The following is a 12,215-nucleotide window of genomic DNA, read 5'->3' as shown; positions in this document are numbered from 1 at the left end:
ATCTTCTATAAAAAAGCACACATATACAAGATTAAAAGTCAAGAATGAATAATCAAGTCATCAACTTTGGACTCAACGTGAAACTTCTCCATAGAGGAATTTGTACTAAACATGCATCCCATCCCATTTCGTAAGATAGGAGCACTGTAGGACATTCCCTGTTCATGATTACAAATGATAGATTGTGCCAGAGCTTCAGGTTTGACAAACAGTACTATCTTTCCCCCACCCCCCAGGAAGGAGACCACTTTTAGTGTCTGCCCTGGACTGATGCCCATGGTAGGGGGAGGGGCAAGAAGTGTTAGGCCCTGTTCTGGACAGTGAAGGTGCAGGCAGTGAATGTGGACTATGTCACCAAGGAAGGGAGTCTTCCTGCGGCCATTGTAGAGCTGGTCCATCCAGGTCACCACTGTACAGGTGCTCTCTGAAGTAAAACATGCAGGGTCCACCCCATTCTGTCAGGGGAAGGAGGTCACATAGGTGATGTGGTCCCAGGGCAGGAAATCCTTCTCATTAGATTTTCTGGAAGGCTTGCACTGGTCAGTGAAGAAGTTGGGCTTGTCTGCCTGGAAGATGACCATGTTGATGAGTTGGTGCCAGTCGGGACCCACCCTGTGCCACATCCACTTATCCATGAAGCTGAAAGGACTGTTAGTGGTGAGGAACAGCTGCTTCCCATGGGCCACCAGGCTGCTCGGTACAGCAAATATCTCATCCCCTTGCAGGATGTACTTTCCCATGCCCCACTCAATCCACTGGTACACAAGGCCCTTCACAACCATGTCTCGAATGGCCCGTCACATCCTTGTAGAAGTGTGCTTGGTCAATGACCTAGGAAGTGGTCCACCATGCAGGGCAGAGTGCAATCTGCAGGGCAGAGAGAGGTCCATGAACTTCTTGATGGAAGAACCCTTGCCAATAGAAGCCACACATCCGGTACAGTGGGATATACTGGGTGTCCCCACATAGGTGGATCACCTCCTCCTCAGGCACAGGCTGGAGGTTCCAGCTTCATGTACTGGAAGGCATCAATCTTCATCAGAAGGCTCTTCTGAATCTGGAAGTAGAGGCCTCTGGTGGCAAAGCTAGGGTCATAGTCATACTTGCAGATCCCCTCCAGGTACTCGTAATGTTAATCAGGATGTCACGGGGGGCAGTGATGATCTTGGAGTGCAATGCCTCTGGGTAGTGGGCCAGCACGCATGGTATTCCAAGCCGTGGACTTTGACACCAGGCAGGCTGATCTTGTTGGCAGAGCTGGCTGCTGGGCTCAGGAGACAGCATATTTCAGGGGCAATAGGAGGTCATGCACCCGTCTCCATATGTCCTGGCAATGAGCCGGGTAGAGCACAGGCCCTTGGGCAGTGGACACTGGGACCCAGGAGTCATAGCTAAGGCAGGAGGATGAGGTGAACATGGTTCATGGCCTACCCTCAGCAGGCCCTGCACAGCTGCCAGCACTAAGTGGCCCCCCACAGCCCCATACCCCCATGCCCACCACATGCCACCCTGCTGCCCACACAGTCCTCCCAACAGCACTGTATCTCATAGAAGCCCTAAGGCACAAACGATCTATAGAGTCTGAGTAAATTCACATTACAGTGCCGATATGCATATATTCTTTATTTTATTTTTTTAAGCTTATATTTATCTTGAGAGACAGAGAGAGCACAATTAGAGAGGGGCAGAAAGGGAGGGCGAGAGAGAGAATTCCAAGCAGGCTCTGTAGCGTCAGCACAGTGGGGGCTTGGACTCCTAAGCCACAAGATCAAGACCCCAGCCCACGTCGGACATTTCAGGGACTGAGCCACCCGGCTGCCCCACCCAGTGCATCTGCTCTTTAAATGAGCGCCTTATCATTTCAGGGTTCTAAGAGAAATCTTGTAAATGCATGACGTCATCATGATAGAGATCTGCGGCCTTTTCTTAAAAGACTTTGAAAAGCATTTTTCTTGGAAAATTGGAATTGTAAATGCAAAAAAGATCTTTAAAGATTTGTTTTAGAACAAATCTCTCATTCTTCCACCAGAGGCAGTTGAGGCCCAGAAAGTTTAATCCACCCAACTCTGTTTGGGATCATTTAAAGTGGGGCAGCTTGAGAACTACATCACACCTTTTCCATTATACCATCGTGAGCCTTGAAAGCAACTGTCAATAGTATCCTTACAAATTCTACTTGCCTTTCTTGGCTGAGCAATTACAACTTACCTACAGTTTCCTATTCTGTTCCATAAAAGCCCTATTTCTGTTTGAAATGATCAATCTACTTACAACAATGAAAACTGATGACAGTGAAGATAATCTTAAAGTCATGACTCTTCAAAGAATATTTTCACAAGTTTTAGTCTTCGTCATAAAAAGTTCAAAACCTGTAATGTGGATATCTGAATTGTTCAAGATTTCCCCATCCCTCTTTTTCCGTCATCCCCTTTTCTTGTTGTTTTTTTAATGTTTAGTTATTTGAAAGAGAGGAAGTGAAAGGGAGAATGAGTTGGGAAGGGAGAGAGAGAGAGAGAGAGAGAGAGAGAGAGAGAGAGAGAGAGAGAAAGAATCCAAACCAGGCTCCAGACTCTGAGCTGTCAGCACAAGCCAGATGCGGGGCTCGAACCCATGAACCCTGAGATCATGACCTGAGCCAAAGTCGGAGGCTTAACCGACTAAACCACCAGGTGCCACCAGCCCCTTTTCTTAAATGCTGTAAACCTTCCCTTCCCTTGAGTGACCCCTGCTTGCCTTTTGACGCTTTCCTTGTGCTTTTGGGTCCTTTCTTCCCTAGCAGACTCTTCTTTAGGTTAATGAAGACTAATAGTCTGATGGTCACTTCAACATTCATCTTTTATGTTACATTCCTATCCAAACGTATAGACTTCATTTTGTGCAAATCCGAGATTCTAATTTATACAGAGATAACAGTGCACATTATGCTCTTCCCTAGCAATTAAAAAGAAAAGGTTACTTTCAAGCCTGTTATAAAATAACATTCTATACCAGCAAAAAGGGCAGGAACAGTTTATTTCCTGACTTCCTGAATTGAAGAAAATAGTGTATGAAAGACATCAGAAACATAATATGATATGAAATCTATTTGAGCAAATAATGTGCTCAAATCGAGGGTTGCTGAAGTATTGGGATTTATCACTAGGAACATATAGAAGCAACTGCCACAGTTATCCACTGGGAAATTTAAAAATAATAAATAAATAAGGAGTCAGTAAGTAACCGTGAATGAGAAGATACAGATGTTTCATGAAAATAAAACATTGTCTTAATGTTGCTTTGACTGTACTTAAAATATAATAATCTACACAATGACAGATTGTCCCAAGACACTAATGGAAAAGAGGTTATCATTATGAGATATTTATAATAGCTAGGTTCTGTCTCCATGTCTAATTGAAATATCAGACATGATATATGCTCAGCAGATATAGTCATACTACAATCATACTAAAAATGAGACTCAAACCTAAGAAAAAGTATGATACTACTAGAAGAGAGGAAGAAAGATTTTATGAAGATATGAAAGAAATAAACCAGTTATCTTAGATATTAGTGGTTGATATATTTAATTTACTTTTATCCATTTAGTTTGTTTCAACTACCTATTTAGACTATCCTTTTCTTATATAACATAACATTAACTCAGTATTTGAACTCTGGAGAAAGTAACATGACAATTAAAATTTTAAAGTGTGGGGCACCTGGGTGGCTCAGTCTGACTCTTGATTTCACCTCAGATCATGATCCCAGGGTCATGGGATCAAGCCCAGTGTTGGGCTCCATGCTGAGCATGGCCTGCTTAGGATGCTCACTCTCTCTCTCTCTCTCTCTCTCTCTCTCTCTCTCTCTCTCTCTGCCTCCCTCCCTCCCTCTGTGCTTCCTGCTCCCTCCTTACTCATGTGCTCTTTCTCTCTTTCTGTAAAACAAAAAAAAATTTTTTTTGAAAATGTAGACAATATAAATTTGTTCCTGTGACAGACTTCAAACTATTTATCACTCTTCTAAACAGTTTAATGTATTTGATCATTGAAAAGCATCATTTAATGCTGCATTATGTTGAGTTGTACTGGACAGCACAACTCATTCTTGAAATGTAATATTAAAATACTATTTTGTCTTCCGATGTCTTTTATTTTTATTTGATTGGTAAGGATTTTTCCTATTCTGGGAAGTAACAATTTTGATAGAGACATTAAAACGTCCAGAACCATGTAAGAGCTAAATCTCTGAATTTATTTTAATATTAAGCCATCTCCTACCCCTCTTGTCATCCTTCTTGAGCTAACAGCAACACGACATCATCTTCTCGAGGCAAAGATGTGTTTATAACTTAGTGGCAGCAGCCCTTATAGACCAGAACTTCCTTGTGTTGACTTTCATCATCATACCTATAACATGTATACATTCCCTAACCCCAATAAAATCTGAATGTGCAGACTTCAAATGAGGCCACTCTTCCCTTCCCACTAAGTGCCAGCATGTTGCCTGTTATCTGTCTTCCTAGAGATTTTAGGTAAGAGTCAAGACCTCACTCTTAGACTGCTCTTAGGAAAACTTCCTGTCTACATTTAAGACTAAGGGGTAATACAATTATTACACTTATCAGTGTTTCAAGCCCATTCTATCTATAGTGCACGCCATCATTACATCCATGTTGGTTCATGTGTCTGGTCTAGCCAGTGTAAATGACTTGGGCAGTGTGCCAAAAGTAGTTCATATGTTCAGACCATCAGTCTCTGGAATGGTCATTGTTGAAGAGCTGGTTCAGATACTGGCCATGTATTTATCTTTCCTCTATCCCTTTTTTTAAAAATTTTTTTAAATGTTTTATTTATTTTTGATAGAGAGAGAGAGACAGAGCATGAGAGGGGGAGGGGCAGAACCAGAAGCAGGCTCCAGGCTCTGAGCTAGAAGTCAGCACAGAGCCTGATGCAGGGCTCAAACCCACAAATGTGAGATCTCACCTGAGCCAAAAGTTGGAGGCTTAACCGACTGAGCCACCCAGGCGCCCCTCCTCTATCTCTTTAAGACCTGAAAAAGTTCTGTCTCCTGGCTGTCGACGCCTAATGATGGGTGTGGCTGAGGGGGAGGGGGAAGTGGGCCTTTCACGGACTCTTACCAAGATTTAAGTCCCTGCTGCCTCCTGACCTGGCCCCTAGGTCCCTTAAAGGGTTGACTCCAGTCCCACTGGAGAGAGACTCCATTACCCATCAGCTCCAATCCCTAGTTTATTTACTCTAGGCTCTACCATGCACCCTTCCCATGCAAGATACTTCAGAGGTGGGGCACAGGACTGACCATAGGCAGTAATTGCTACCACTCTCTGTGTGACCTTGGGCAGTTCACTTTCGCCTTTAAACCTCAGTTTCTTCATCTCTAAAGTTAGAACAATAATAATACTTATCCCGTAGGGTTCTTCTGAGGATTAACTGAGCCTCATTCATGTAGCAGCACTAAATCAACAATCACTATATTCAGTTGATACTAGAGATTTTATGGACTAGAGGGATCACATGAAAACTTCTTGCAACCAAACACTGCATGCCTAAGATACCTATCATACATGCACATAATATATATATATACACATATACACACACACACATGTGTGTGTGTACATATACATCTGAATATAAGTTTTAAACACTGACAGGTATTTAATTTACTTCACTATGTGCTTGGAAATATTTTGCTGTGAAGACCAACTACATGCTACAGAGAACAAATTATGTCCTGAGACGACATGGAGATAAAGAGAAGAGCAGCGCAGAGTAGTTTTCCAGATACCTTAGCTGGGGCCGCAGGCACAGAAGTGAAGACAGTTTGGGTCCCGCAGTCCAGCTTGGTCATCAGCTGAAGACCACTGAGTGAACCCAGTCAACATCACGTGGAGACACAGAATTGACCAGCTGAGCCCTGTCAGAATTTCTGACCCACTAACTTCTAATACAATGAAAAGGTTGTTGTTTTAAGCTGCTAAATTTTAGAGTAGTTCTTTATGCAGGTAACTGAATGCTATCTTTATTTAGGCTAGCCTTTATTCAGAAGATAGGTTATAATTAAGCTTATATTTAGGTTATCAAGCATCATCATGAGCTTAAGATGTGTTTCTCTTTGGGAACAGAAAAGCCTGAATCTAAGTACATTTCCTTGAAAAAATGAGAAAAATCCTGAAAAATATATAATCCTAAAGAGAAACTAGTCTTGTAGATAGTCCTGACCCATATTAGTGATTAGACTGCAATATAGTTGTGTAAAAATTGCTTGGTAGGCCTCATCTGAGTTACTGCCCTGATCCCTGTATAGATAGAGATGGGTCTGTCATGGCCTGGGGGCAAGGTGAGGAGGGGCTGAGTCCTACAGCCAAAGCCAGAAGGAGTTAATTCACTTAACATTTCCATTAGATATTGAAAGCAAGCATTTAATGCATATGCTTTGCAAACAGCACACCCATGACACCCTGAAAGCCGCAGCACACCAGAGGAACAGAGCCTAGCAGACAATCACTGTCTTCAAGAGAAGCAGTGATACCTCCAGGTGTGACAGAACTTGGCAGAGCCGTGGCAGTGCCCGCTACCTGAAAGGGGTGCGGCTTGGTAGAATCTGGCAGAAATGGTCAGAAATCAAACAGGTGACCCACGTGGTCAGGAGAGCAAATGGAACAACCTTCTGAGTCCTGGGGGAAGAAGTGTCAGGGAGCCAGGACCCTGTGGGAAGAGCGAGCACCATCAAAATGTGAGTCTGCATTCTCTTAGCCCAGCTCCTCTGAGCCAGCTCTCCGGATTCACTACCTTTCTGTGTTCCCCCCTGCAAAGCAATGTGCATAACGCCCATGGCATGCTGAACACTCACGGCTACAAAGCCAATCTCTGCTACTGCCACATGGGTGGTGACCAAGAGTCAGCCATTCTGCTACAAAATCTATTATATCTATGGATGCCAAAGCAAGTTCTTGATGAATATTATGTAAACCAATGAGAAACGAATGCAAAAATCATTGTTTCTCAGAAAACTAGTCAAATAGTTTTTAAATAATGATATGTTACTATAAAAGGATACTGTCAGTTTAGCTTAAATGACAGAATTGTACAAGACTTAAACAAAAATACAGAAAGATTATGAACTCAGATTCCTTCACAAGTCTCTTTAAGTTCTTGCCCCTCTTTGGAAAACCAATCCTGGTTTTTAAATACTTAATATTTAATATTCTAGGAGAGGTGGGAAATGTGCTGACACCTTTAAAGAAAACCCAAAACAGGAACTCCTGGGTGGCTGTTGGCTGAGCATCTGACTTGGCTCAGGTCATAATCAGTTTGTGAGTTCAAGCTTCGCCTCAGGCACTTGAGCAACAGCTCAGAGCCTGGAGCCTGCTTCAGATTCTGTGTCTCCCTCTCTCTCTCTCTGCTACTCCCTGCTTGTACTCTGTCTCTCTTTCTCTTAAAAATGAACATTAAAAAATTAAAAAAAACAACAACAACAACAACCCAAACAACCTTTACCTTTCATGCTCTGCTCTGAATGCCCCTGAAAACAAAACCGCATTCTCTAGGTGTTCATCTCCTGTTGTGAATCAGAGGCAGAGGACGCATTTAGGCTAATATTCCTATGCACACAACTTACTATAAGATAATATGCTACCACTATCAAATTAACTTCTTTTGCTGAGTTTCTCCTTTTCTTCAGCAACTCTTGATATTGATCTAGTATATGTTTCCTAAATTTTTTAAATTTTCACTGACTTTTAAGAGATAACAATATTTTTACTTGTCTATGTTCACCAGCTTTCATAATCTTATTTGGAAATAGAAGAATGAATTGCCCTTAGTTATATATACACCTGATTTATTTGATTTTGATGTGAATTTACTGAGAAAATAAAATTCAAGGTTTAGAAACTTTGTATTAGAGATTCTAAGCTTTGTTCTAAGTTGTATTGGCTAGGATAGTAAATTAGCTAGTAGGAAACCCTCAAATCTCAGTCCTGTACATAATAGAAGTTCATCTCTTATGTACAGGGTCCGATTCTGAGTTCTGGGTTCAGCATCATTCAGGAACTGGGCTTTTCACATCGTTCCTTGGGACATGGGAATCCTCTCCTGGATTTTTTGCATGTACTCAGGAAAGCAGTGCAATGGATATGCATGGGAGGGTGGAAGAGTTTTTAATGGACCAGGCCTCTGTTAATTCTATCCATGTTGTATGTGACAGAATTCAGATGTCTGGTGACATCAAACTGCAAGGAACACTGACATATATCGTCTAGCTGTTTGTCCTGGATGAAGAAGCAAGGCTGAGTGAGCACAGAGCAGCCTCTACAACAAAAGCCCTGCCCTGCATGTGTTTCCAACACATAATAATGACAGACTTATCCTCTGTCCTGAAATGGTACTGAGGAGGTAGGAGAAAGATGTTCTCCTTTCTAAGTTTTACTGCCCTTCTTAATGTAAAGAATCAAGGCAAATCTTACCTGTAATATGTTATAATATATTCTGAATTATTGATATCAATGACCAATTTCTTTCACTGCTATAATGTACACTGAAACTTGCCTTCCATAGTGTTACAAATACGGTTATGGAACATAGGTATTACTTCGATAGGAATTAAGAGAAACACTACATGAGTTTTCAGAGAAATAATCCCTGAGTGATAATTTATACTTTATTTAGTTACTTTATTTTTAAGAAATAGAGACAGAGCATGAGTGGGAGAGGGGCAGAGAGAGGGAGACACAAAATCATAAGCAGGTTCCAGGCTCTAAGCTGTCAGTACAGAGCCTGAAGCGGGGCTTGAACTCACGACCCATGACATCATGACCTGAGTTGAAGCCTAACGCTTAATGGACTAAGCCACCCAGGTGCCCCTAAAGCTAATTTTAATCCCAAAGTTCACTGTCCTTACTGATTTTCATTTGAAGAAATGTAGTTGAATAATAGACTTGATTATTTTTAAATTAATGAGACCTAAAAAGGTTTTTATTACAAAAAGATAATTATAGGTTATGTAAATACAATCTATATTCATTTTAGACACTAAAAGGCTGTATGAAAACCAAATGTGATATGAAAATAATAGAATAATAATTTAAAATCTGGAGAATATACTTCATAGAGGTTTATCCCAAGGAAAACCAAGCTAGAATTACATAAATTAGAGCTCTAAAAACATTCTTTTTTAATGTACAATTTAGAAATAAAATAATCAAATCCAATTTAGATGAAATATTCAAAATGATTAATTTAAGATGTTTTACTAAAAATTCTTTAAATGTCCCAAGGGAACACAATGTTTTAAACTACAATCCAGAAATGCTTTAAACTATGAAAGAAAATAGCTCCACTGTATATTTCTAATATTTTAGCTAATATCCATGAGAAGACATTATAGATCAAACAGCTTTAATGGACTCTCTTTATGGAATGTTCCTGCTACAGATCCTTCAGGAGAAAGATAATCCACTTGTCTGTCTTCTTTGAATGACCTCCTTGGCTGCCTTTAAAATACCACTTTCCAGTCAGCAGCACTTAACTCTCCTCATCCATTTATTCATCCTAACCCAGGCCAAGAATATTCTGGCATACTTCAGAACTAGAGGTTGGATGGGTGGTGCCTGATAGTTTGTTCTTTGGAACAGCTATGATCACTGATGGAATAATAATTCATTTGACCAGAAAGGCCAAAGAAAAAAATTAGAGAGGCCTGGGAAGCAGAACTGAGTTCAAGCAAAATAGTGTAATAGGTGAGATTTATTTTCAGCAGTTTTGATCACTTTCCTTTCGCTCATTTCCCCTTTTTAAGTTTCTCACTGTGAGGCTCAGCTTGGATGTAACCTCAGACAGTGCATTACAATCTGGACTTTTTCTTTGTTCTTTTATTTTGCGTATCATTTCACCCAGACCTCCTCAATATCCTAGATGACATTTACTGACATAATTACTTAATCTTTAGTAATATGTGAGCTCACATCAGTGCCACAGTGTTACCCTATCCACAATCATTAGTATTTTAACAAAGACCTACAGGCATGAACATTTAAATTTCTCTCTTAGAGGCTGATAGAGAATTCTGAAGATGCATATAGGACAACCAGCCTTCAAATCTGATCTGTATCTGTACTCAAGTTACCACCTTCTCCTTTGACAAGAGGGCATTATTTTTATTTCTTTCCTAAAGTACAATGGGACAATGGGTGTGTATGAAGGGAGCAATCTCCTAGTAGACATTCATGTAATTCATGCTATAAGATGACTGATTATTTTGTTACTTTACATTAGTCTTTTTTAAAATTATTTTTTAATATTTATTCATCTTTCAGAGAGAGAGAGTTATGAGTGGGGGAAGGGTAGAGAGAGAGGGAGACACAAAATCTGAAGCAGGCTCCAAGCTCTGAAGTGTCAGCACAGAACCCGACACAGGGCTTGAACCCACAAACCGTGAAATCATGACCCGAGCCAAAGTCAGATACCTGACTGACTGAGCTACCTACACCTCCCCCAATTATCCTCTGTAAGTGACGGTGACAGTTTCAAATGCCCACAGGAGCTGGATATGTAAAACAAATGTGATTTGGCAGTGCATACTTCTACCTAAGATTATTTAATTCAAAAACATATTTCAGAGAGAGAGACAGAGACAGAAAGACAGCAAGCGAGCATGCACGAAGTGGGGAGAGGGGCAGAGGAAGAAAGAAAGAATCTTAAGCAGGCTCCATGCTCAGCACAGAGCCAGATGTGAGGTTCAATCCCATGACCCTGGGATCATGACCTGAATCAAAATCAAGAGTGTGATGCTCAACCAAGTGAGCCACCCAGATGCCCCCGCACCTAGCAGTATTTAAGTTAAACTGTCATAATTATTATGCTGGCTAAATTAAACATGCATGCATCCTCTGCTTTAAGGTTCATAACAACAAAACCACATCTCTCTGTTAAGAGACAGGAGGCTTAACGGATGAAGTGATGTCTTGGACTACACATCACTAATAAGAATTAAAATCTCATGAGAGGCAGAAGGTTCGCCCTCACATAGTCTTGATGATTGAAGAAAGGTCAAGCTATCTAATCTATAATTAAGAGAAGAGAGCTAATGTCTGAAGAGCAATATCCTCTGTTTAAAAAAAAAAAAGACCATTTGTAAAGTAAATAGATGATAAGATTGTGGAATGTAAAAGTTTCTTCCTTATTATTTAATCTATTTTCAAGTGTTACACAATGAAAAGATAGTATTCTTTTAATCAAAAAAGGAAACAAAGACATCTTTGTTCATTAAGATTAATTTGTTTAGAAGACAATGTTTATACTAACATGTTGATGGTCCATGCTCAAGTGGTGGGCATCAGGATAGTGGGCAACCACAGGGACGTGGACCAGGACACCCTAAAAACCACGGGTGCCTGCACTAATCTCCAGGTAGGATGCCAAGTGAGCACTCTAGTGAACTACTCAGAGCCACAGGCTTTGCCTGACAGCATGGCTCTACTGCTTACACTTCTGTGTACTTTTCATTTTCTCCCAGGTCATTTTGAAGATCCAGCCCATCTAAATTAGAGAAAGAGACTTGGTCCATATTTGAACAGAAGGGTAGAAAGGGACAAACTCCTGGATTCCAGATTGCTGGTGGCAGCCATCACTGAAGTCCCCTGGGAAGTCAAGTCCAAACGGCCCCTTACCCTGGTATTTGTCCCAAAGTCATGCTTCGGTTTGTTTTTGATTGAAGGGGAAGACAATATTCCCTAAACCTGGAATGAAATGAGTCCCGCAATGTCCTCTAAGCCCTTATATTTTCTTTTCTTTCACTGCCCTTGGACATTCTTTTAAGAGAGAAATGTGAGCCTCAACACACCTTCATAGATGAGGTAACTTCACCTCAGAGAGGAAGAAAAACTACATGATTACTTTATGGGAGAGCCAAAGAGATTTTTCTTGGTACCTTGACTACTGTTTTTGTCCATTCTCACAACTAAGCAAACAAGAGAGGAGGGAGAAGTAACTTGGTTTTTTCAGATGGTTGATTGTACCTACTCCTCTCTTGGTCAGAGTTAGAGACCTAAAGCTATAGGAGCCTCATGTTTTCTAACTGCTCCCAGATCAATATCTACCCCTCTCAGTCTGGTATTTAAAGCCATCCACAGTTGCCCCTGTATTCATTTTTTATTATTGCATCCCACAAGTTACCACAAATTTAGCAGATTAAAACAACACCTATTTAGTATCTCA

At 40.8% G+C, this 12,215-nt stretch overlaps 1 pseudogene; it reads right to left on the bottom strand.

The window, feature by feature from the left end:
* Positions 1 to 458: 458 nt before the first annotated feature.
* Positions 459 to 1,417, bottom strand: LOC115293370 (annotated as a pseudogene).
* Positions 1,418 to 12,215: the final 10,798 nt, after the last annotated feature.

Source organism: Suricata suricatta, chromosome 6 (assembly GCF_006229205.1).
Source record: "Suricata suricatta isolate VVHF042 chromosome 6, meerkat_22Aug2017_6uvM2_HiC, whole genome shotgun sequence".
Lineage (NCBI taxonomy): Eukaryota > Metazoa > Chordata > Mammalia > Carnivora > Herpestidae > Suricata > Suricata suricatta.
This window is presented reverse-complemented; position numbering and strand designations above follow the sequence as displayed.